Source organism: Ursus arctos, unplaced genomic scaffold, assembly GCF_023065955.2.
Source record: "Ursus arctos isolate Adak ecotype North America unplaced genomic scaffold, UrsArc2.0 scaffold_11, whole genome shotgun sequence".
In the NCBI taxonomy this organism is placed as follows: Eukaryota; Metazoa; Chordata; class Mammalia; order Carnivora; family Ursidae; genus Ursus; species Ursus arctos.
The window spans coordinates 20,264,541-20,291,439 of record NW_026622775.1 but is presented as its reverse complement, the minus strand read 5'-3'; the positions used below and the strand labels follow the sequence as shown (position 1 = coordinate 20,291,439).

Here is a 26,899-nt window from a genome sequence, read left to right as displayed (position 1 = left end):
ATTTTATTTTATTTTTTTTAAAGGTTGTATTTATTTATTTGACAGAGAGAGAGACAGCCAGTGAGAGAGGGAACACAAGCAGGGGGAGTGGGAGAGGAAGAGGCAGGCTCCCAGCGGAGGAGCCTGATGCAGGGCTCGATCCCAGGACCCTGGGCTCACGCCCTGAGCTGAAGGCAGACGCTTAACAACTGAGCCACCCAGGCCCCCCGTTACACCATTTTAGAAAGTGAAGACTCACAAGCATTCTCATTTTTCAGCTTTGGAAATGTTCCTGCTGTCTTTTGCCATTACCTCAAGCCATCCCCAAAGCTTAGTGGCTTGAAACAATGACTATCTGAATATATTTCATGACTCCGAGATTCAGGCAGGGATTGCTTGGCTAGGTGATTCTTTTGCTCCACGTAGTGTTCATGTTGGTCACTTGGTGGTATTCAGCTGTCTGATGAACGGGCCTGGTGTATCTGTGTATATAGTGTACAGAACAATGATTTTTTAGCACACTTTCATTTTCAATAACAACATGGAATGAAATTAATAATAACAATGCCCACAAAAGAGATAGAAACCATGAAAAATTTTATTTATTTATTTATTTATTTATTTATTTAGAGAGTGTGGGTGGGGGAAGGGGAGAGAGAGAGGGAGATAGAATCCCAAGCAGACTCCACGCTGAGCGCTGAGCTCCATGCCAGGCTCAGTCTCAGTCAAAATCAAGAGTCACATGCTTCACCAACTGAGCCACTCAGGCACCCCCTCTCAAAAAAAAATTTTTTTTTGTTGAGCTTTGTATAAGTAACCATACCAGTTTAAAAAAAAAGAAGGAAAAAAGATACTACAGTCCAACAAAAAAAGAAAAAATGCATGACTATTTATTCAGAAGTTTTTCTGTCTAATCTACATTGTTTGAACTTTTGGTTACAGTCTGATGTAATAATATTTGAAGTAAATAATTGTTCAATAACTAATAGATGAATTTTATAATAGCTGAAAATTCTGCAAATGATACAATTTGGGCAATCACTAAATTGTACCATTGATATAATGTTTTATTTTCTTTATCTGTTCCTTAGCTTTAAAACAATTAACAATTAAAATAGAAGAAAAAATTTTAATTCATAGAGATATTATTTAAATTCAGCCAAAGTTTTCATGTATGAATGTTCTCTTTCCAAACATTAATATTACCTTTGCAATTTGCACCTTGTTTTATTGCTTTTGATTTTTAAAATACAAAGAAAACTCCAAGTGGTCAGGTAGAAAAATTGAAATTCTGTTTCTTTGTCTCTGCAACTACTGTGCTATCATAATTTATCTGAGTTTATCATCTAAATGCAGGAATATGTAGCCCTCCAGGGACTGGAGAACACATAGCTCCACAATGTCCATAAAGACAGTGTGAAATTATACGATATATGTATAAAACTCTGGTCCCACTTCTTGGCACAGGGCTGCTAAAACTCTTGTAAATTCCTAAGTGATAAGAGCACAAAGAGCATCATTTGTTCTATTGAGCTGACTCTGGGTGGGCTCCTGGGTGGGGGCTGGTGACCAGAAAGACCAAGCCATGAATAGAAGCTTGGAATTTTCACCCTCCCCCTGCCCCCCCCACACTCCAGGGAGGGAAGAGGACCTAGAAATGAACTTAATCCTTGATTGTGCCTACGTGAGGAAACCTTCAAAAATTCCAGTAGTAGGGGGTTTGGAGAGCTTCAAGGCTAGTGAACACATCTCCACCAGGGGGGTGATGTATCCCAGTCCAATCGGGACAGAAGCTCCTGCACTTGGGACCCTCTCAGATCCTGCCCCATGTATCTCTTCATGTGGCCGTTTATCTATATCCTTTATGATATTCTTTAATAAACTGGCGAACATAAGTAATTGTTTCCCTAAGTTCTGTAAGCTGCTCTAGCAAATTAATTGAACACAAGGAGGGAGTCATTGGAACCTCTAATCTTTTTTTTTTTTTTAAAGATTTTATTTATTTATTTGACAGAGACAGCCAGAGAGAGAGGGAACACAAGCAGGGGAGTGGGAGAGGAAGAAGCAGGCTCCCAGCGGAGGAGCCTGATGTGGGGCTCGATCCCAGAACGCCGGGATCACGCCCTGAGCCGAAGGCAGATGCTTAACGACTGCGCCACCCAGGCGCCCCTGGAACCTCTAATCTTTAACTGATTGGTTAGAAGCACAGGTGATAACCTGGGCTTGTGATTAGTGTCGGAAGTACGTGTATGCGGGGAGCAGTCTTGTGGGATTGAGACCTTAAACTGTGGGATCTGATGCTCTAGCAGTAGATAGAGTCAGACATGACTTATAACGTAGGACACTCAGCCGGTGTCACAGAGAATTTCTTGTTGTAGGGAAAAGCCTCCACACATTTGGTGACCAGAAATGTCAGAAATGAAGTGTTCTGCGTGAGTAGTAAAGGAGAGACACAAGGAAGAAACACGGTAAGGAAGAACTGGGTTCTTTTAGAGAACTTGAAATGATCATGCTTTGCTGAGATTGGGTGTGTTGGGGGTTAACTAGATAACTGGGAGTTCTCCCCATTAACTTCCATGGAGAATATAGTGTTTGTTACAAATATGTTAATTTGAAGTTTATATACATATTATTAAAACTAAACAGTAACCATAGCAAGTGTTTAGAAGTTAGGGCCACAAAAGATACCGCCAGGTAGTAATATTTTATCACTGACATCGTTTAGGATTGCTAGTTCATGGTGATAATCAAAAACAGACCAGCTTTTTGTTTGTCCTATTATTCTTTTAAAATTCTGTGTATAAAATGAACCCCTTGATAGCCTGCACCTCAGACAGATTGGTACCCTATAGGTTTGGAGAGTCCTAGATGTTTGGAGCCTTTTCAGCGGTGGCTGAAAAGTTGTAATCATCTGACAGTATGCCCTGGAGCACTTACTTGTGGCCTCTCCGGTGTGGCAGCCTCAGGCACGTCAGACTTCTCACATGGTGGTGCAGGGTTCTCTGAAAAGTCTCCTAAAAGACCCAGGCAGAGCTGCAAGACTTCTTACATCTGACCTCGGAGGTCAGAGTATTACTTCCAATGCATTTCATGGGTCAAGGAAATCATTAATGCCAGTCCAGATTCAAGAGAGAGGGAAATCAACCTCCACCTCTCAATGGGAGGACGAGCAAAACATATGCACCCATCTTTAATCTTCCAGAGTCAATGTAATTTTTATTTAGGGGGCATACCTCCTCTCATCATTGCATTCATTTTTGCTCCTTTCTCTTTACTTCTTATTTAATACGTACCCAAGTCTGCTAGTTCTTTCTCTGTCAGGCACTTAGAATTCATGAATTGATTCCTTTGATTTTATTCCTTTCTCATGTTTATTTATTTCCTTAAGGCCTATTTGAGGCAGTGAGCAGCATAGTGTAGGTGCATAGGCTCTGGAACAATGCTGACTAGGTTCAAATGTAAGTATTTAACCTCTCTGTGCTCCACTTCCCCTTCTGGACTCTGGGCGTAATGATGATAGTATCTACCTTATCCAATGAAGACATATAAAGCTCTTAGAACAGTGCCTCTCACATGGCATATGCTGAACAAATAACCATTATTATTATCCTGTGTCTTTTAGTGGCAGCTCTTAAAACAAAGATCTGAGCACAAGTGGTTTATTTGGGAGATGATCCCAGTAAACGTCAGTAGGATATGAGGTTGTGAAATAGAAGGGAAGGCAGCCAATAGAGGCAAGTTACCACCCTGGAAAACGAGGGCGTCATCCCACCGGAAAACTGGGAGCCAATGTGGAATCTACATTTCACAGTGATCTCACCCAAGGGACAAGAGAACTGGGTATTTATATACCAACTGCCATCCATCATTGCAAGGACTTCTTCCAGGGGGTGTTAATTCCCTGCTACTTCCCTTCTGCTGTGTGAGAAAGCCCTCAGGAAAAGAGAGGCAGATGCTGGCAGAGGAGGTCAGGCAGTGGGCACAGAACCGACAAAGCCCTGCACTAGGGCAAATGGGAAAGGCACTGATGGCTTCCCCCACTTTATATCATTTGTCTGCTCAGGATTTTAAAGTGGGTTCCTGTATGTGTCAACCACTCTGAAAATTGGCCAGAGAGAACTTGGAGAGCGAGGGAAGTAGTTTCTGTAAACTTGGAAAGAGAAAGTAGCAGAGGAAGTGGAAGGAAGAGATGGGAGCGTGACGGTGCCAACAATAATTGGCTCACGTACCCACATGGATATCTTTACTGGATATTCAAGGCCTTGTATCAATTGGGCTCTCCGTATTTATCCACTTTCTTTCTTTTCTTTTAAGGATATTTATTTATTTATTTATTTAGAGTGTGTGTGAGCGGGCGGAGGGGCACGTGGAGACAGAGAATCTGAGGCCGACTCTGTGCTGAGCACAGAGCCCATGGGGGGCTCAATCTCACAACCCTGAGCTGAAATCAGGAGTAGGGCACTGAACCGACTGAACCACCCAGGCGCCCCTAACCACTTTCTTTAATATTTTCTTTTATTATTCCTGCAGTTAGCAAGGCTGAGCTCCTTGGCGAAGCCATCACGAATCTTGATCATTCCCACTTTCAATGTGGAATGATCACATCATACCTGTAGTAAAGTCAGAAGAAAATGCTCCTTATCAGCCCAATACAGATTTATGCCTGCTAAGGTAGCCTGGAAACTACACAAAGCACAGATTTTCCTCAAGCTCGTATTCAGTTTTCATAAATATTGAGGAAGTTGCTGTAACCTACAGACTAATATTTCAAAATCTGATGAGAGTTAACAAAAAGTCATTTAAGACTACCACTGATCAATTCCCCTGTGATTGGAATCTTCCATTCAGATATTCAGGGGTCTTCCCTGAGAGCCACACAACAAACACATTGTAAACTAATTGAACAATGAGGCCACTGGATGCAGGTGGCTCTCACGCCATGTTGGCCTATGTAAGCAAACCAAAATCTAAGACTGTAAATACCCAGGGTTACGACATTGAAACTTAAGGAAAACCGGTCACAAACAGCGAACTAGGCTTTAAGCTATAGCCAGTGAATAATTTCTTTACTTTGCATCTGCCGTTTCTCTATAAAAATCTTTCCCTGAACTCCTGCCCGTGGAGCGCTCTTGACTTCTTCAGCTTTGGTACTCCCCCCTTCCGATCGATTTTTGTTCAACTCTTAAAATTTTTGATATGCCTCACTTTATCCTTTACAAGTAGGAAGCACACTCAGGAAAAAGTCTTGAGGGAAGGGCATTGTGTTCGGCTTGTATCTCTGCCTTCTCTCCCTCTGGGTTGATCTTGGATCTGATCTGCGACCCGAGAACAAAAACGATTTAGTGCCGGGCTGATTTTCACAGAGGAGAGCTACCATCTCCTGCTGGAGTTATTCGGGCTGAGCCACACTGAGAATGTTTTTGAAGTGGTATGCTCGTTAAAAAAAATCAAAACCAGAAGAAATCCTAGGAGTAGAGCATCGGAAATCACTTGTGTTTATTTAGGCAGGGTGTTACCGCTGTGCGGGCAGAGTTTTCACGTTGTCAGTTTGGAAAGAATCCCCCGAAACCAGAGCGAGCCTCTTCGGATGTTCAGTGAGAACCCTCAAGGAATATACCGCTGAACGTGGGGAGGGTGTGTGAACAATCCCCCAAACCCTGGCCTAGAGGAGTTTATAATTTTGCAGGTCAAATTAATACGTAATCAAACTAAATGTAGACTTACGCGTGCGGGAACTGCGGATGAGTCCTTCGGGAGAGCGGTGGATGAGAGCGGGACTGATGGCTTGAAGGAAGGGCAGAGTGAAGTGGTGAAAGCTGCAAAGAAATATGTCCCCGACCCAACCTCCTCTTCCCTGATTTTTCTCGCTTAGGCTCCAAGGGAAGCTGTTAAGTACCAGCTGATGAATAGCCACAGAATACTTTGGAAAGAGCCTCGAAGAGGTGCGGACCAACGCCGCTCAGTAGAACTTTCCGCGATGATGGGAATGTTCTGGGCACTGCTGTAGCCACTCGCCGCTGGGGGTAATGAGCACTTGAAAAGTGTCAGTGGAACTGAACTATTCGATTAAATTTCAATTTCAATAGCCACGCATGGCGGGTGGCTACAGTACCGGACAGCGCAGGTCGAGACAATGCTTTTCTCTGACAGTCAACCATCTCCTGAACAGCAGGAACTAGAGAACTGGACAAGAACTAGGGCTGATGAGAGACTCTGTGGCTAGGGCAGTAAAAGCAAACTCGAAGGCTGCTGTTTGTGGAATAAGGCCCACTTATCAGTCAGGGCCCAGTGTGGAGACAGAAGCCACACCTGCTATTTGTTTGTTTTTATTAAAGTGAAATTATCATAACATAAAAGTAGTCATTTAAACATTTAAAAAAAATATTGATTGATTGATTTGAGGTAAGCTCCATGCCCACCCATTGCAGGGCTTGAACTCACAACCCTGAAATCAAGACCTGAACTGAGAACAAGAGTCAGACGCTTAACCGACCGAGCCACCCAGGTGCCCCCTAAGTAGTCATTTTAAAGTGAACAATTCAGCAGCATTTAGTACAATATAGAACAAAGGGGTTGGAATTATTAAAGATTAGAATTATTAAAAGTTAGAAACTCGGCAGGAGCTCTGCAGCACTGAAATTCAGACCTCTGTGGAGGGTCTACTGCTTGATGGTCCTGAAGCCTTTGATGGATGCTTGAGGCTGGTTCTGAAAATACTGGAAAAGCGACAGCTGGATTCAATTCCTGCTATGGGATGGGACTGCTGCTGCTGGGATGAAAAGGTGGTGTTGGGAACAGCAAGAAGATGGGAAGCCTATAGGAATCACCACATCTCTTTTCCTTCCTTCACCTTTGCATATGGCATTTTTTTAGAGAGAGAGAAAAAGAAAGTGCATGAGTGGGGGGAGGGCAGAGGCAGAGGGAGAGAGAGAATCTTAAGCAGACTCCATGCCCAGCGCAGAGCCTGATGTGGGGCTCAACCTCACAACCTTGAGATCATGACCTGAGCTGAAGTTAAGAGTCAGACGCTTAACCAACTGAGCCACCCAGGCACCCCATGTAAAGTAGTTATTATATACTAAGAAAAGGCAAACGTGATCAATAGTACCAAATACAATGATTTAGGATCATCAAGGGAGGCAAATAACAAAAATGTTAACATTTTATTTTGAACCAATAAAGATGTTATATTACTTTTATATTTATATTATTATTATTACTATTATTTTTTGATTCACAGTTTGAGTAGTCATTGTTACTATGTTTTTGGCCTGAAACTTGTTATCTTTTCATGGGATAGCACAGTTGGTAGGTATTAGCATTTTCAGTCTTGTTAGGATTATTTTGACTTAACTAGGATAAAAATATACACAGGACTACATCCCAAACTGTCAAAACTCATAAAAGAGTGTGGCAATAGGTATTAAATTAAAATATGTATTTTCTTTGATCTTGATGCCTCTGCTTTTGGGATTCTATTTTAGCAATAGAAGTATCAGTATCAAAGAACATATACACAAAGATATTAAAGTAGTATTATCTGTAGTGGTGAAAAGGTTGGAAAAAATCTGTATGTCCATCATTAGGGAGATTGTTGGATTATTTGCAGAGCATTTGTACTATGGATTGACTATACAGTTATTAAAAAATGAATTGGAAGTATATATCTATTAATCTAAAGGAATATCCATGATCTGTTATGTTCAGGAAAAATTTCCAAAACTTGGAAATAGGGTAAAAAAAGATGATTGCATGATATTAATATCCTGCTGTAGCATTTTCTAACAAGCCAGCCTGAGGGTCAGCTAGCTCTCTTGAGGAAGGGAGACTGGGCTTGATTTAATGTTTACAGTTGATTAGGGCCCAAGGCATTTTACAACTTGGTGAAATTAAAGGTTAACTTGTAGAAATCTAATAAGGTGTGATGATTTTTTTTTCCTGTATAGTAAAGGAGATAACCCCAAAGGTTATGATTTTATTTCCCTATAGGACAGTGACCAATTTTATATTTAATCTAGTAGTCTTATTTATAGCATTCCTTTTTTCACTATTCATTTAAGTCCAAGTTTCTTGTATTCAAATTGAATCAATGTTGTCATTATGCTGATTCCCTCATTAATGAGTCAAATGAAATTTTAACTTGTTCCCATTACTATTTGTATGGGACTTTGTTTCAACCAATTTGAGAATTAGGTTTTAATGTCTGTTAAATGAGAAAGGCAAGTTGGAGAGTAATGTATATAGATTATTTATATAATGATACAAAAATCCCTATTCATATGTTTGCACATCTGTATATGCTTGTATAGGCGTGGAAAAATACAGACTAGGATATTAACATTACTCCTCTTACCCTGGGGGGGTGAAGTGCAAGGAAAATTATTATGAATATATATCTACATCTATCTACATCTATATCTGTATATCTATTTCCTTTTTTTGTGAATTGATCCTTAATTTAATACTTAAACATCTTAATAAAGAACATTGAGGGGGAAACCCCTTTTAAAAGATTCTGTGGTGCTCCTGGGTGGCTCAGTCGGTTAAGCAGCCAACTCTTGATTTCAGCTCTGGTCATGATCTCAGCGTCCTGTGATGGAGCCCCACCCATGTCAGGCTCCATGCTCAGCAGAGTCTGCTTGAGATAGTCTTTCCTTCTCCCTCTGCCCCTCCATCTGCTCGTGTTCTCTCGCTCTCAAATAAATAAATAAAATATTTTTTAAAAAGGATTCTGCAACAATTTGTCATCCATTGTCCATTTCCATAGCATATACAATGTATTCATAATTAAAATTTTCTATTTTCAAATAAAAAATAATTCCACAAAACTGGAGTTCTATTGGACTAGCTGCATGCCCCCATGCTTGTATAATTGTATAATTAAAAATAACCTAGTTTGAAATTTATTAATATGCTTTTCTCTTTCGCTCTTCTGAATACATAAGCTTAGTTCTGGTTGGTTGAGGAATCTATTTACTTGGGGTGGGGATGGAGAGACGGTATGGAAGAAATGTAGCTCCTGAATTCAGATTTGCTCCAAGACCATAATCTTGCAAGCCAGGCTATCAGTGAGAGAGGGTTTTCCCAAATCACGTTTCCCCCCTTTATCATATCAAGGAATGGACTTGGAGCACTCCATTGCAGAGTGGAGGGGGTGCCACTTGCCTGGCCATCTAGAACATGAGTCTTGCTGCTCTGTGGTAGAGGAAGAGTAGCTCTAGAAAGACCACTAGGTGCTACCTGTGGAGACAGTTAAAATTACTAGATTGCACTAAGGTTTAAACCAGATTTGACATTAGTAAGTTTTCTTTTTTTTTTTTTTTTTTTTTTTTTCTGCTTACTACCCAAAGGCTGGGGGCTGATGAAGAAAAACCATATTAAAGTGAAAGAACCACATTCTCTCTGTACACTTGAGCTGATAAGTGAGTTAATTTAGAATGCCTTCACATTTTTCTGTTTTGTTTTTTTTTTAAGATTTTATTTATTTATTTGACAGAGAGACAGCCAGCGAGAGAGGGAACACAGCAGGGGGAGTGAGAGAGGAAGAAGCAGGCTCCCAGCGGAGGAGCCCGATGTGGGACTCGAGCCCGGAACGCCGGGATCACACCCTGAGCCGAAGGCAGACGCCCAACGATTGCGCTACCCAGGCGCCCCCACATTTTTCTGTTTTTTATACCTCAGGTTAGGTTGCGTAGAGTGTGGTAAAGTGGGAAGGGCTTGGGCTTTGATCTGTCTGGCCTTTTAAAATAAGGTCCTTTGGTAGATCATTTATTGTGACCTCTAAGAACCTCAGTTATTTGTCTATAAAATAATAATGCATATATTGTGTCTAATGCTGCGCTTAGTGCAAGGTAGGCTGTCAGAAACTGTGACCTTCCTATCTTTTAGGATGAGATGTCAAACCACTCAATTCTGGTGAGAGTCTATAAAAGAGCGACTTTGCCAGTACAGTGTACATAATGGATATCGCCTATTACTGTTCCTTGGCTCAGAGAAAGCACCCAGTACTTAATATTTAATAAGACATTTGTAATGGTTGCCATCTGCTTTATTAATAGAATATTTTCTCTCATTAGAGTAAATGAGAAAAGCTGACTGTATTCTGGGGAATGGGTGTGTCCTGCTGAAATCAATGGGAATTTTGCAAGGGAAAGTCCATTGGGATTATAAATATGTGCAACTGTGGTTTTGGTGGTTTGAAAATGTACAAGGGACTCCTTTTATGGGACCCTCCGATGCTTATATTGGCATAGACAAAGGGGTGTTAAAGTTTGAAGTAATGATTTAGAAAACCGGGCAAAGTAATGTTTCATGAGCAGTTTCTCTTCTGTGGACTGCCTGCAAGGCACACGGTTAGAGCCCTCTACAACTGCATTTCCTTTTGCCTCTGTGGCTTCAAGTGTTCGCGTTTCTATTGCCAAAATTTCTATGTTCACATTTCTGTTGACCAAATAAAGATTCACCAATGCAGGAAGATTATAGCTTTCTAAGGAATAGTGTTATGAAAAACTTAATTAGTGTTTTATGTAGTCACTGAGTCTTTTGATAGACTTCTGAGGCATGTTTGGGCAAACTGGCGATGTTTAGTGAAACAATGGAAATGTTTAGTGAGCCAATCAGATTAACATATGAATAATAATTCAATTCATAAAGGGTTTATTGATTTTCGTTAAATGACCTCCAGATGTGTTTGCATTTTCTTCATAACTTATTACAACCCATATTATAATATTTATAAATAATGCAGAGAATTCTTTGGAGATGATGCTATATATAATAAGCTGATCTACACCAGATGGCATTAGGTAAGAGGCAAATACTCTTAAAGTTAAAAGCCTGTGTGGTGTAGGATTTTAAGCAATTCTCAAGCAAGTCATAAAATACCAGGTATCTAAATTTTAAAAATGTGCATCACTTCTAAAAGGAAAACTTCTGCGGATTTAATCAGACTCTCATCTCCTATGTGTGAGACAGTTTTTTGCTGTTGAAGTTAGGTAATGCTACTATAATCTCAACCTACTATTGATTCTATAACTCAATGGTAAGTGATAAAGTTTACAAATATCACTTTCCTAAGCTGCTTGACGAACATTCATAGAAAAAAAAGGTCTTGTTTTTTGTGATGTGCCTATATAATGTAATAACTGAAGCTGCATTGCAAAACATATTGTATGTAATATTTATGTATATGTAAGTACCTTTGCCTATGTACACACACACACACACACACACAGTTGTGAGGTAGGTTGAGAACAACATAGGTGTAAGGGAAAAAAGAATCTCACCTAAGAAGAATTAAAGGAACTAATTTAAGCAGTCTATTTATAAAGCAATGAAAGTTTATTGTGATATGTAATGTTGAGCGATTACAACGAAGAAAAAGAAATGAGTAAGAAAAAAAAGAACGAAAATTCCTTTTGGAAAATAGCACAGTTAACAGAAATCAAACATAAAGAAGCTCTGTTTTCTCTGTAACGCTCGGTGCTCTTTCAGTTCTCTGCACACGTACTAAGTGCCATTTCTGGAGACATGGCTAATTCCATTTCTTTTTTTTTTCTTTTTTAGGTTTCTTTATTTATTTTAGAGAGAGAGAGAGAGAGAGCAAGTCTGGGGGTGGGGCAGAGGGAGGGGGAGAGAGAGAATCTCATGCAGACCCCATGCTGAGTGTGGAGCCTCATGCGGGGCTCGATCCCATGACTCTGAGATCATGACCTGAGCTGAAATCAAGAGTCGGCTGCTTAACTGGTGCCCTGCTAATTTCATTTCATGAGAAATCTGATCATTATTTTAATTCTGTCACTTTCATGATCATGTTTTCATGTTACAATTACAAGATTGATACGAAGTCTATGCAGTTATGGTACCAGGTAAATTTTGCCTCAATGAACATTATCACTAATGCCAATTTTTTTTTTTTGTAGAAAAATACTAATCCAGTGCTCAGATTCTGAATTCACCAATAAAAACAAAGTTATAAAGCCGCCCTATTGTGTAGGTGATATTCTTGATTATATGAACTTAATGTTAGATTAAGATATTTTCAGGCTTCGGCTTTATAATGAGACAAGTAATTTCTCTGTATGTGGGAGGAGGACTGTGACTTCAGGTACTTCTGACCCCTCTTCTTCATCCCCATCCTGATTGTCCTAGTTGGACCCTCATCATTTCCCTACTAGACCATTTCTGTAATCTACTACCTGGTTTTCATATTGGGCAGTCATTGCTGCCTGCAATCTGTTATGTACATTACAGAGAGAATGATATATGTATTTGAAATGTGCACCTGACCATTTATATCCTGAGATGGGCTCTGTATTGAGGGGTTTCCCAAGAGTTTGGGAGTCAGATTACAGTTTGGGAGGGAAACTTTATTATTAGCACAGAATGATCCTATTGTAAAAATCCAAATGGCCCCCAGGTGAGCCAGACATCACTGTAACCTAATTGAATGTATCTACTCGATTATGCAGAATGCTAGTCAGTCATGGAAGCTAGAGAAGGAGAGTGAAAGAGACCAACTTGTGCTATAAAGTAGTGATGGCCTGTTGGCCATCAGGTATTCTAGTCTTGATAGTATTTACTGTGGAATGAAGCACTACTGCTTTTCCTAAAACCACAACGGCTCTATTTTGCTGATACGAAGTGCAAGTTCTTACCACTTGACCTTCCCTTTCCTCTCCTTCTTCTGGCTCACTCAGACTGGTTTAGGCACCACTTCCTCCAAAAAGCCCTCTCCTCCTAACCTGTTGAGTGCCCTCTTCTTTGCTCTCATGACCCTCAGGCACTTAGCACAGAACACTGAACACAGAACATCTCAATTTTTAAGAGTTCTTTGTATATTAGGGGTATTAGCTTTTTATCTGTGATACATGTTGCAAATATTTTTTCTGTTTGTTGGTTGTTTTACTTTTCTTTTTCTTTCTTTTTTTCTTTTCTTTCTTTCTTTCTTTCTTTCTTTTTTTTTTTTTGCAATGAAGTTGCTCTTTTATATGGAGTCAAATTTACCAATCTTTAAAAAATTGCTTCTGGGTTTTTAGTTATGCTTAGAAAATTCCTACTCCAGGTTAATGAAGAATTTAACCATGTTTTTTTCTAGTACTTCGATAGCTTTATTTTTTACATTAAGTTCTCTATTCTATTTGAGATGTGTGTGTGTGTGTGTGTGTGTACTGTGAGGTATGCATCTAGTTTTATCTTTTTTTTTTTTTTTTAGACGGTTGGACAGTTTTTCCAGTCCTGTTGATGAAAAAGTCCATTCTTGTTGTTGAGACTTAAGAGGCCACTTTTATCATATACTAAAGTTTAATATGGTCTCAATTTTATTGTTTGAATTTCTGTTCAATTTGACAGGTCTGTTTATACACCAATACCACATTATTTTACTGATAGAGGTTCTACAGTATTTTAATATCTGGTAGAGTTATTGCCACTCTCTCCATCATAGCTTTTCTTTTTTAGTGTTTTTCTGACAATTTTTACATATTTATTTTTCCACATGAAGTTTAATATCAATTGTCTAGTCTAGTTCCATTATAAAACTTGTTGATATATTTTTTTAAGATTTTATTTATTTATTTGACACAGAGAGAGACAGTCAGTGAGAGAGGGAACACAAGCAGGGGGAGTGGGAGAGGAAGAAGCAGGCTCCCAGCAGAGGAGCCTGATAGGGGGCTCGATCCCAGGACTCTGGGATCACGCCCTGAGCCGAAGGCAGATGCTTAATGACTGAACCACCCAGGCGCCCCTGTTGGTATTTTTATTGAAAGATTGTATTAGATTTATAAATCAACTTAGATACAACTGACATCTTTAAGATGTTGAGTATTCTTATCCAAGAACAAGGGATGGCTTTCTATGTATCCAGCTCTACTCTATGTCTTTCAGGAGTGTTTTAAAGATTTTCTAATACAGGCTTTGTATATTTCTCAGTTAATTTTCTCAAGAATTTTAACTGCTTTGGTGCTTTTGTTAATGGGCTTTTTTCTTCGTTTACGTCTTCTAGCTGGTTATTGGTTGTGTAGAGGAGGGCTATTAATTTCCAAATGTTAATAAATTATTTTGATAGGAAGACATAATAGTGTAAAAATAATCTGTAATTCCATTAAACATAAATAAAAAGTTGCAAACACATTTTGGGTAAACTCTGATAAAATTAAATTTTATCTGAAAGAAGAAATCTGTTAGACTATCCAGAAAATGTCTTAAAATAAATTTTAATAAGGGGATACTTGATCAATCACATATTAAAATATATTATGAAGCTTTAGCATTAAAATAGTCTGGTGTATTAGTAGCCATATGGATTGAAGAGGTAGAATTCAGATATGGATTTTGTATATATAGAAATTTAATTCATGATAATATTGTCATTAAACTTATTAAGGAAAATATAAACTATTTAATGAATTGTGTTGGGAAAGCTGATGATCATTTGGAAAAAAAACAGCTGATTTCTTCTTTTAGTCTCTGCCCTTAAATGAATTTAGATGCATCAAAGTTTTAATTATAAGAAATGAAGCCATAAGAATAGTGGAGAAATTTGGGGTGCCTGAGTGGCTCAGTCAGTTAAGGGTCAACTCTTGATTTTGCCTCAGGTCATGATCTCAGGGTTGTGAGATCAAACCGTGCTTTGGGCTCTGCATCTGGCCTGCTTGGGATTCTCTCTCTCCCTCTGCCCCCCGCCCCCCGCCCCTTAAAAAAAAAGAACGAGAGAAAGAGAAAGAAAGACAAATAGAGAAAATATAGTTGGATATTTTTATGATGTGGGGCCTGAGGAAATCTTTCAAATGTAATCAAGAGATCAAAGGAATAAATTCAAAGATCTATAAGGCAACAAAGAAACAAACACTAAGCCAAAACAAAACCCCAAAGTGTTGAAAGGTAAATTACAACCTAGGAAAAGTATTGGTAACATATATGACAGATTTGGACTAGGACACAATTTTTTTTTTTCTGTCAACATTTTTGACTTTCTAGATTGTCCCCTATATTACAGATATCAAGTGCTTATTTTGGAACTCAAAGTCAAGAATTTGAGTTTTTTGTCTTCTCCCTGTTTATCACTCTATTGAAGCAATGTCTCATTGTCATGGTCTAGTTGTAATTGCAGAAGGGCCTTGAGGTAAAAGGAAATTTCCAAAATGGAAAATAAAAACCAACATTAGATAAGTATGTTGCTAATTTTTAAATGGCTCTTATAAATTGATAGGAAAAAATAAATCCATATATATAAAAATGGACCAAAAGATAAAGGTGGTATTCACAAATGGAGAAGTGCAAATGGCTAATAAATATATATAACAGATGTTCAACACTGCTTGTAATCAGAGAAAAGAAAACAAAAGCTTATTAAGATGTCTTTTTCACTTGTCATATTAAAAAAGGAGAATGAATATAATGTCCACATTGGAAATTGTGGAAGAAAAAGAACTCCCATTAGTAAAAATTCGCACTTCTTAAGAGGGCAGTTTGGAACATGTGGCAAAATGTATATACCTTTTATTCTGTGTCTAGAATTTATTCTAAGGATATAATTTGATATCTTCATAAAGGTACTTGTTTGAGGAGTTAATTCCTCCCCCCGTTTTTTTGAGGGAGGCGGGGCAGAGGAAGGGGAAGAATCTTAAGCAGGCTCCACGCCCAGTGTGGAGGCTGACGTAGGGCTTCATCTCACAACCCTGAGATCATGACCTGAGCCAAAATCAAGAGTTGGACGCTTAACTGACTGAGCCACTGAGGCGTCCCATAGCATTTTTCATAATGAGAAATAAGGGGTCAGTTATGTGTGTCCACCACAGACAATGGAACGTTATATAGTATGAACACTACACAGTTATTAAAATAATGATATATAGTTAGTGACAGGGGAAATGTCCATGGCACTGTAGAGTTACAAAATAAAAAATATAGTGCTGAGGGAATCTTTGTATAGAGACACAGAGACACCAACCTCGGGGTGGGGGGGGGGGCTATCCACATAGACTAGGATGTGAATGGTCCCCCCAGAATTGAGCAATGTAGCAGCCCTGATAGTTTGATGCTATTTGTTGTGTGGCTTAAAATTTAAGTATTATAAAATACTTAAAACTCTAGTATTTAAATGGTGCACTCAGAATTCTCTGGGAGAAAACAGTGATTGTTTTAGATGGGTGTGCTCCCTTGCAAAGATGAGGCTTCTTTGGCATAGCTCTGGCAGGCAGCAAAAGGAAAAAGAGAAAGCTGAACTCTTCTACACAAGAAATTGAAAGGCATTTTGGGATTAGCTGCTAGCCAGAGAGGGTGGAGAGGGGGGATAGAAGGAGGTTATATAGCAGCAGGGAAGATGGAAGATGTGGTATGTAAAAATTTTCTTGAAGAGGAAATGACTTAGGGACTTCTTCAAAAGAACAGGAGGTATGAAATGAAATTTTACATTGATTACTTTTCTTGGCTTCCCACACTGCTGTCTTAAGAATCAGTCATGTCTGCTACACATATAGCCTTCATTAGAAAGGAAGTATTTTGCATAGTGAAGGAGTAAGGCAGTGGCCAGCTGGGTCACTATGCATAAAAACAGAGAATGGAGGTGGGGAAGCAGCACACTGAGAGTCAGCGCCAAAATACACATGAGTCTCACCAGGCACATGGACTGTTGCTAATGTTTGGGTTAGATATTCGTGGAAGTTGTTCGTCAACATAAAAAATGATTTTTTTTTTTTCTGGTGGTAGAATTTGGGGCTCAATCCCAGGACCCTGGGATCATGACCTCAGCCCAAGACAGACACAGTTAATTGACTGAGCCGCCCAGGTGCCCTTATAATTATTTTTTAAATTAGGAAAACACAATAAAATTATTTTCTTTTCAGGTTAGCATAACAATGAAAATGTACTAATGCCATTGAACTGTACTCTTAAAGATGATTAAGGTGGTAAATTTTATGGTTTTCTTTTTGAGATTATTTATTTGAGAGGGAGAGAGTGGGGGGGGGGGGACAGAGGGAGCGGGAGAAGTGGGCTGCCCGCTCAGCAGGGAGCCGGAAGTGGGGCTGGATCTTAGGACCCTGAGATCATGACCTGAGCCAAAGGTAGATGCTTAACCATCTGAGCCACCCAGGCGCCCTGGTAAATTTTACGTTATGTGCATTTTATCACAACTCTAGAAAAAGTCATCATTAATGACACGAAGACATGGATATTCATCACAAATCCTTGTGATTTAGGGGAGAAGGAAAAATAAAGAATATATACTACGATTCCTCTGGGGTAATTGCATGGCTTCTGATATTTCCCGCACTCTTTGTTTTCGTCTACTGATAGTAGTGGGAGAGAAAAAGTACTGAGGACGCAAGAAAATTAATAATTAAAAGTTAGTGTGCGTTACAAGGAAGTCATCTCAAGGTTTTTGCTTCACAGCTTCCACGTTTCAGCTTTACCCTGGCCACGGCCCACCTATTTCCAAAAGCTGCCACCAGGGGGCAGGGGTGTGCCAATGTTAGCCGTCTGAACTCCTCCCCCCCTTTCCGGTTTCCTTTCAATGTCCCCGCAGGGGAATTACTGTTTCTATTTTACAGATCAAGAAACTAAGGCTCAAAGTGAATAGTAGGCAACCCAGATTTAGGTGAGTGGCAGAGGTAGGATTTAAATAGTATTTTCAGTCATTCATTGATTGGTTAGGCTCTTTGAGAGCTCACCTGAGCTTAAAGCTATTATTTCCACGTTTTGTTTTTTTTTCCCCAATGTTTTACAACCCTCTTTTATTAAAGGCAATAAGCTAAGCAAATTTTAAACAATCAAATAAGAAGAAAGCATGTTTACTTCATGGATGGCATGGTGGTAGAGTCAGAATTAATGTGAGAGTCACAAAAAGAGTATAAAACTCAGGGGGATAAATTAGGTTTTGCTTGCTCTTTTGCCTATTTTGAAACTCTTCTTTCAGTTTATATTTGTGAAAACCTTGGTGGGTTTTGTCTTTTTAATACAAAAATCTCCATTAAAGATGGCAGCAACAGTTGATTAAGATGACTTATATCCACAGATAAGAATTTATCGTATCAGAGCAAAGTTTCTCTAAAGACCACTGTTATGAACACAATTGTGTCTCCCCCACATTCATATGTTGGAGTCCTAATTCCCAGTAGCTCAAAATGTGATTGTATCTGGAGATCAGGTCTTCAAAGAGGTAACTAAGGTAAAATGAAGTCATTAGGGAGGGCCGTAATCTACTATGACTGGTGTCCTTACAAGAAGAGGAGTTTGGAGACAGACATACACACAGACTATCTAAAGATACAGGAAGAAGACGGCCAACTACAGGCTGAGGAGAAAGGCCCTCAGAAGAAACCAACCCTGCCTACACTTTGATCTTGGACTTTCAGCCTCCAGAACTGTGAAGAAATAATTTTCTGTTGTTTAAAACACCCAGTTGATGATACTTTGTTATGGTAGTCCGAGCAAACCTATGTTAAACACACACACACACACACACACACACACACACACACACACACACACACACTATATCAAAATGACACAGGAGGCTTGTGAAGAATGAGAGGTCTGTGAATGATTGGAAAAAGAAAGGAAAATATTAAAATATCTATACCTGCCAATAATCTGGACGCAAGTGCTGTCAAAAGGAGAGTACTGACCTGTGTAATTTTCATTCTTCAGGAACTATAATCACGTTGCTATGTGGGCAAACCACACAGATTCTTTTTGCCTAAAAATAGTATGATTTTCTACTCTTTAGTATAATACTATTCCCTATGCATGAATATAGATCCAAAAAGGCAATTCCACACTGACTAGTGATTCTGAAATTTCCTTTTATTGCATTTACTCTTGGATACCCAGGCCCAAACCTTGGGACTTAGACCAAGGACTCAGGGCTTAATATGTGAATTTCTTGAAGCTCTGACTGGTAGGTTTATGACTGTGTTTATCTGTGTGGATCCCCGGACACACAAACAGAAGATCCTAACAGCGCCTAGTCCAACAAATGTTAGTGCCAGTTAACTGATTGATATCAGTTGATTCTGGTATCTTCACTCTTTCTTATGGCGTGTGAATGCTCTGTTTGTACCTCTTCTTCATGGCTCTTCCTGCCTCCTCTTCCCTCTCCTTTCCTCTTTCTCCTTCATCGTTTTTCTTTTTCCTTGTCCCTGTCCTTTACATACTCTGTCATTGCTGTAGTCCAATTCACAAATCCTTGAGCTAATTCCACTCCCAGTGGCTATTAAAGTAGTATTCCACTTGAACCACAGTGATTACATGTGGAAAATGGTTAGTGACATTATTCTCTGAATGTTTTCTTTTTAAAATTTAGAAGTGAAAATGTACATGAATAAAAATAAATCAAAAGAAAAAAGTTTGCTTATAAAGCATGCCATGCTTTTGGGATGGCATTAATTTTACAACAACCCAGCAGGAAAGGAAGAAAGGGAGTTGATTTCCAGCTACTTTAAGGGGGTTTTGTAATATTCTTATGAATTTCTCTGAACAAAATTAATAGAATTCTGTTTAATATTTAATAATGTTTTGACTAGAATTTGTGGAATTCCAAAGCCTTTAATCCTAAAATCATGTATTACGCACTTAATGAAGCTGTTTTGTAGCAATGTTCTATAGAGATGATCTCTAAATTTAGTACTATCTGAGAGAGTGATATAAGAAGGTCTGAATTTATCTTTATGACGAGGAAAGGAGAAAGGAGAAAAGACATTTTGATAGCAGATGAAAGAGGGTTGCCAGTGTGATCTGTAGAAGTTAATCTCTCTCCTCATTTAAAGCTGGGACTATGGAACCACAGGGTCTGGGGGAAGAAGTCAAGCCTGGCTGACTATTTGAATCCAGAAGGTGCAGGGAGATGACAGCTCAATAGCTGTGAAACAGAGAGGTCTCATCTGCTGGGCTCTGTGACATACACTGAGTCCGCCCCTTGGACAGGAATGGGCTACTAACCCCATTCATCTTGGAACAGAGAGCACACTGAGGTTAGCACATATCGTTTGGTGCTGGGAAAGTTGAGAAATGGAAAAAGAAGCAAGTAGATGCCAAAGTTCTTTTTTGGGGGGGAGGGGCAGAGGGAGAGGGAGAGAGAGAATCTTAAGCAGACTCCACACTCAGTGAGGAGCCTGACTTGGGGTTCGATCTCACAACCCTGAAATTATGACCTGAGCTGAAATCAAGAGTCAGATGCTTAATCGACTGAGCCACGTAGGTGCCCCATAGATGCCAAAGTTTTTAAACATGCAAAGGAGATTTCCCATTGCTGACTTGAAGATGGAGACAAGTGTCTAGGACCTGAGAATAACTTCTAGGAGCTGAGAGTGACCCCTGGCCAGCAGCCAGCGAGAAAATGGGAATCTTGGCCCTACACCTGTGAGGAATTGAATTTGGCCAAGGGCCTCCATGAGCTTGGAAGCACATTCTTCCTCAGAACCTCTAGAGGAGAACTCAGCCAGGCTAATAGCTTGAAGGTGAGACCCAGAACAGAGAACCCATTTAGGCACCTCTAGGACTTCTGACTTACTTAACTATGAGAATAAATGAATGTTATTTTAAGCTGCTAAATTTGTGGTAATTTGTTATACAGCAATAGAAAATTAGTACAGTGACACAACATTGAAAACTGCTTCTTTAAGATAGGTTGGTGTCCATAAATCAGCCTCAAACTAATGCTACCTCTTAAGAGCTGTTTGGCCTTGGTAAATTAATTACACGATCCTTCTGCGTCTGTTTCTTCACCTGCATAGACAAAGGAAATAATGACTACCTCCTTAAATGGTTTCTAGGTGAAGGGAATTAACGTTCATGAAAATTCCTAGCAGGTTTCTTGGCATGTGGTAGACACTCATAAACGTTTTATTCTTTCCTTCCTCCTGTTCCTCTTTCCACAGGCCATTCATACCTTAGGTCAGCAGTTTTCAAAGTATGGGATCCTCTGGGGATCTTTCAAACCCTTTCAGGGAGTCCTCGAAGTCTAAACTATTTTTGTAATGACACTAAAATGACACTGGCCTTTTTCTCTCTTATTGTTTCATGAGTGTACAGGGGAGTTTTCCAGAGACTACATGACTTATCACAGCAGATGGAGTGCAGAAGCAGATATGAGAGTCTTGTTGTCTCCTATTAATCTGGATATTAAAGAGATTTGCAAAAATCTAAATGCCAATTCCCTCAAAAAATATTTTTGTTTTGGAAAATATAGTTTTCTAAAATAAAAAATGTTATTTATGTTAACATGTAACGAGTTTATTATTGTATTTTTGAATGAATTAATCATATTTTAAATTTTCTAAGTTATAATTTTCAATGTGACAAATATCAGTAAACAGAAGCTCTTTGGGGTCCTTGAAAATTTTTGACAGTGCAAAGGGGTCCTGAGACCAAAATATTGTACTTTAGCAGAGAACCCATTTTTCCTTATAAGTACGTATCTTTCATGAGGAGAGAAAAGTGCCTAGAAAAAAAGTTCTAGGGGCACCTGGGTGGCTCAGTTGTTAAGCATCTGCCTTCGGCTCAGATCATGATCCCAGTGTTCTGGGATCGAGCCCTGCATAAGGCCCCACATCGGGCTCCCTGCTCGGTGGGAGGCCTGCTTCTTCCTCTCCCACTCCCCCTGCTTGTGTTCCCTCTCTTGCTGTCTCTCTCTCTGTCAAATAAATAAATAAAATCTTTAAAAAAAAGAGTTCTATGGAAAAATGAATTTAGGAAACACTGTAATATATTCACCTCTACTCCATCCCTTTCACTCCAAGTTAGAGAAATTTTGGAAGTACAAATACAGTTTAAGTTTGCTTAATTCAGTATTTCCCCAACTTAAACTGCTCTTGACTATCAGGTTAAAAACTGAGCTGGAATTATTTTACCAGCCATGGAGAGCAAGACTGAGATGCAGGCTCAGACTGTGAGAGAGGAATTATATTCGAAGAGCATCAGGAAGGGAGAAAAGGACATTTATGATAAGGAAGAAAATTTTTTCCCAGGAATTTTTTTTTTTTAATGGAATGCCTATCAGGAGATCAGCCTGTAGATCACAAATTGGAAGAGCTACTCTAGCAAAGTCCTCTTCATTGCATTTCACCCACCCTGCTCTGTCTCTGCTCTTCTCTGCTTGTTAACTGTTCACTTCCTTTGTGCGCATATTCTACTGCCCCATCCTTCTTCCCTTGACCTTTTGGAAAATAAACTTTTAAAAGAGATATATATATATATATATATATATATATATATATATATATATTTTTTTTTTTTTTTTTTTAATTAAAAAAAATTTTCCCCCTATGTTGAAAGAACAACACTGTTTCTAGAAAACATTTGTCAAAGCCAAGTATGTCCTCTCAGAATGGCAGGAAGAAGGGGAGGAGTTAGTTATTACTGATTCTCTGTTAATTCCTCGAGCCCCAGTTGCATCCCTACTTTCTTGCCTCTTCGGTCTGCCCTGGCCTCAGATTCAGAGCTGTCATGGCCCTGAGGAGAGGGGCCCTAAGGAGACCAGCCCCTGGCCCCAAGCACGGGGAGCAAAAGCTGCAAGGCTGTAATGAAAGGTGTGAAATTCCTTCCCTTGTTCTATTTCTGTAACAGCTCAATTCTGTGACATGAAAATCTCCCTCTCTACCTTAAAATAGTCTTTAAAAAAGCCTCAAAGCTGTAAATCATTAAATGTTGCCCCCAACTGATTGCTATGGAACCTAAGCATAACAGAGGAGGGGGTTGGGAATTTGAGGAAATTCTTTCATAGAAGCAAAAGAAATAGAACTAAAGCAGAGAAACCTCAACCAGTGATTGGGGATTAGGGAACCAAAGGGGAGATGCTGCTTTTTAAATGGAGAAAGACTATTTTGAGAAAGCCCTCGAAGGCTAGCAAAGGGGGTCTAGAGTGGAAAGCACTTGAGCATTATTAGCAGGCCCTGGGCACATGTTCCTCCTTGTTATGAGTAGCCTGTTCTTTCTTTCTGATCCTCCCGAGTCTCACTGTTTTTCACAGTGCCTGGTCACACAATCTCAGCTAAGATTTTGATAGTCAAGAGCAGTTTAAAATAGGGTTGGTCCCTTTGGGTGTGTGTATTTGGAGGTTGGAAAGGAGGGTGAAAGGAACAGATTGGTACAAGCAAACCCTGACGCTGGTTGTGTGAAACCATTGGGGTCAGTACCTTGGGGTCAGAGGACTCCAGTGGTAGCCTCTCAAATGCTGTCTCCACAGGCAGAATCTACCTCCAGGAGGAGAATAAATCCTCGAGTGTGGGGTTTATTCTCTTGGCTTCCTACTTTTCATTTTTATTGTTTGACTTAGTCTACAGGTGTTTCCTGACAGCAGGGTTTTATGTCGGCTGTGCTCATCGCTGGAGCCCAGCCGTATCGTAGCCCATGCTATGTAGACCTGGATGTGGCCCTGGGTATTATCGCAGGGAGAATCTCAGTATACCCTTTTTCTTTTTTTAAAAATTGTATTTATTTATTTGAGAGAGACAGAGAGAGAGAACAAGAGACAGCACGAACAGGGGGAGGGGCAGAGGGAGAGGGAGAAGCAGACTCCCCGCTGAGCAGGGAGCCCCATGTGGGGGCTGGATCCCAGGACCCTGAGATCATGACCCGAGCCCAAAGCAGATGCTTAACTGACTGAGCCTCTCACATGCCCCCACCCTCTTTCATACAGTGCGAAACAAGGTGTTCAAAAGCTAAACACGTTTGTTCAAGATGTGTAAGGTTTGTATTTTCCATTTTCTGCTTAGTCATTTAGAATTCCCATTATATATGCAAAGTGGTCAGAAATGGGTATATATGAAAGACTGAAGGTGTAATCCTTTGAGAGTGAAGCAGAAACTTGAGGAAACTGGTTCCATGTAATTTCCATGAAATACCCTGAATGAGCATTATTAGTTTTCTTAATATAAGAGTAAGATGCTTTTCTTACCTTGACCTTTCTGATGGGATTTTTTGTATCAAAGATGGACTATCTACTGATTTCAAATGATTTGGTGGCCGGAGTATATTTTCTACACATTTGTAAAAGATGTAATACTCAGAATATGTACAAAATCCAATTGTTATTTAGAAACTGATGTTAGCACAAGAACTGGAATGAAACTCAATGTGCTTTAAAACCAAAAAGATGGGATCATTGTACTGGTAGCAAAGAAAATTTTAAAACTTAGAATGAAAGTAAAATGTGCTAACGTAATGTTTTTGTTTTTTTAAAGAATGATCTATTTGCTAATAGATTTGTTTGGGACTAGTCTCTTAGAAACATGAAGGACACTGAAATTTGTCATCTTTTGTTCTTTGATTAGGACATACTTTTCTTTAGGAAATAGTATCTCCAAGTCTATTTTTCTTATTGCCCAAGAGATTTCATTCATCCCTTTTGTATTATCCTACAGGGTTAGGCGATTAGGTACATTTATTTTGTTTCTTCTCTGAATGGGTTTAAATTCCTCTACTTAGAAGGCGCCCCTTTGGGGAATGAAGGGGGCTTATCTTTGCTGGCCATGTGGATTCCTGTGAATTCTCTCATCCAAGATGAAAGCAATTTACATTCCAGTAATGCTGGGCTATCTTGTGTTCCTCCAACACTGGTGATTTTTCAGTTCCTCTCTCCTCTGTCTGGGATGTTCTTTCTAGCTGTAAAACACTTTATTCTTCAAAACCCTGCTTATGAATCATTCTTTGTGAAGCTTTTCCTTTCCATCTTCTGTCCCCACAATCCTAAACCTAAATCCTAAAGTTTATCATAGCTTTTTCTGTAGTATCTCCCCACCATAGCTATAGCTTTATTATTACATTAATCACACTATATTGTGATCATAATGTGCTAACTCTCCTGATTTCATTTAGCCTTCTAGGACTAAAGTTGTTGATCTTTCCAATCTCCAAGACTCCACCTAAATCTCCTTAATAATAAATTATATGTGATAACAACAACTAATATGTATTAAGCGCTTACTACCGTATTTTATCAATTCTAAGGTGCACATATTTTTCTTCCATATTTAAACATCTATAAAATCAGGATGCATCTGAAAATTGATGAAGTCTTAGTTTTGATGAAGTACAATGTATACCAGTCACTGTACTGATGTCTTAATATTGCATTTCATCCTTAATAAGCCCATGAAGTAAGTACTATTACGTATTCAGTTTATAGATGAGGAAACAGAGACGTAGAAGGATTAAATAACTAGCTCAAGGGCACATAACAATGAAGTGGCAGAGCAGGGGCTGAGATTTAGCTGTGTCTGTATTTTGTCACCCATGATCTTAACCACTGCGCTGGGGAAGAGTGGTAAGAATGGAAGAAAACTAACATTTTAGGACCTCAATTATGTGGCAGTCACTGTGCTAAGCAGGTTCATGCTCACAAAATCCTTCTGAGGTGGATAGTGTAGTGTTCATGCCACAGACGAGGAAACAGGCTTGTGTTAGCTTGTTTGCAGCCACATAGCTGGGAAGTGCTGGAGCCAGAATTGGAACACAGGGCTGGTGGGGTCCAAGTCCTTCTCACCACAATCTCAGCAGTGCCCATTCAGGCTCAGGGAAACCACCCACTGATATAGGCAAAGTGAATGGCACGAATAATATAAAAATCCATTTCCCAGATGGCAAGATTAAGTAGTAATTTTTTGTATGATGATATAAGAGTGTCCTAGACTCTTGGTTTTCCTTGAAGATCAGAAGAATAAGCACCAGTGGTGACTCTGCTGATAATCTGAACTGTGAATTCGTCTCAGGCTATGTAGCAAAGGTAATGCTCTTTAGTTTCCACTGCCTCCTCCTGTACCAGCAATGTGTATGCAAGGTGTTACAAGGGCTCTAATTAACTGGACCCTACCCGGTAGCTTTGTGGGTTAAAGGACAGCGATCTGAACACCTCAACACACTGTGTAACTGATACTCCATTTGTTAAGCTGTTTGACGTGGGGCCCTATGAACCTGATGTCAGAGGCTTAGTAATTTAATCAGGGCTAGACCATTAACCCTTGGGACACTCCATTATGTAGGATGCCTATTGTATGGATTTATTTGCCCTACATAAGAAAATCCCTTTTCCCATTTTTTAAGGAAAAAGCAAGATGGTTTCACAAACTAATCTTAATGAGTTCACTGTAAGAATTAAAATATGCAGTCTTTAGGTATATTCAGTTCTTTTAAAGTATATAGCAGGTGAATACATAACAATGTTTTCATTTTTCACTTGGATAAATTTTGATATGTAACCAGAGTTAATAAATTTAAATGTAGCATTCTAGAGTAGTGGTTCCCAAAATGTGTTGCACAGTGTACTGGCTCTAAGAGTTGACCTTTGAAAAATGGGATCCATGGTCAAATAAGTTTGAGAAATGTAGCAAAGCTATTCCTTCCTTACAGAGTTTAAATGTTAGTGTATTAAAGGCTCTGATAAGTCCAGATATAAAGAACTTATTTTTTGGCAGGATGTTGACATCTTGTGGAACTAGTGTTTCTTTAACATACCTCAGGATATACTGTCTGTGGCAAAGACTGCAATTGTCCCCCAGTATCCATTCTCTTTTTCCTTTTATTTATTTTTATTTATTAATTTTTAAAGATTTTAGTTATTTATTTGACAGAGAGAGAGAGCACAAGCAGGGGGAGAGGCATGCAGAGGGAGAGGGAGAAGCAGGCTTCCCGCTGAGAAGGGAGTCCTACATGGGACCCCATCCCAGGAACCTGGGATCATGACCTGAGCCAAAGGCAGATGCTTAACCAACTGAAACACCCAGGAACCCCTCTTTCTCTTTTAGTAAGAGAATCTCTGAATTTTAGCTAGGCACAGTCTTCCAGCTGAATACTATTATTTTTCAGCTTCTTTATAACCAATTGTGGCTCTGCAGGTAAGTTTTTGCCAGGAAAATGTAAGCATAAGTGGGGCACCTGGGTGGCTCAGTTGGTGGGGATTGACTCTTGATTTTGGCTGGGGTTGTGA

At 39.4% G+C, this 26,899-nt stretch overlaps 1 pseudogene; it reads right to left on the bottom strand.

Annotated features, from left to right (window-relative positions):
* LOC123001113 (60S ribosomal protein L24-like) overlaps window positions 1-6,137 on the bottom strand; it is a 34,622-nt pseudogene extending 28,485 nt beyond the window's left edge.
* Window positions 6,138-26,899: the final 20,762 nt, after the last annotated feature.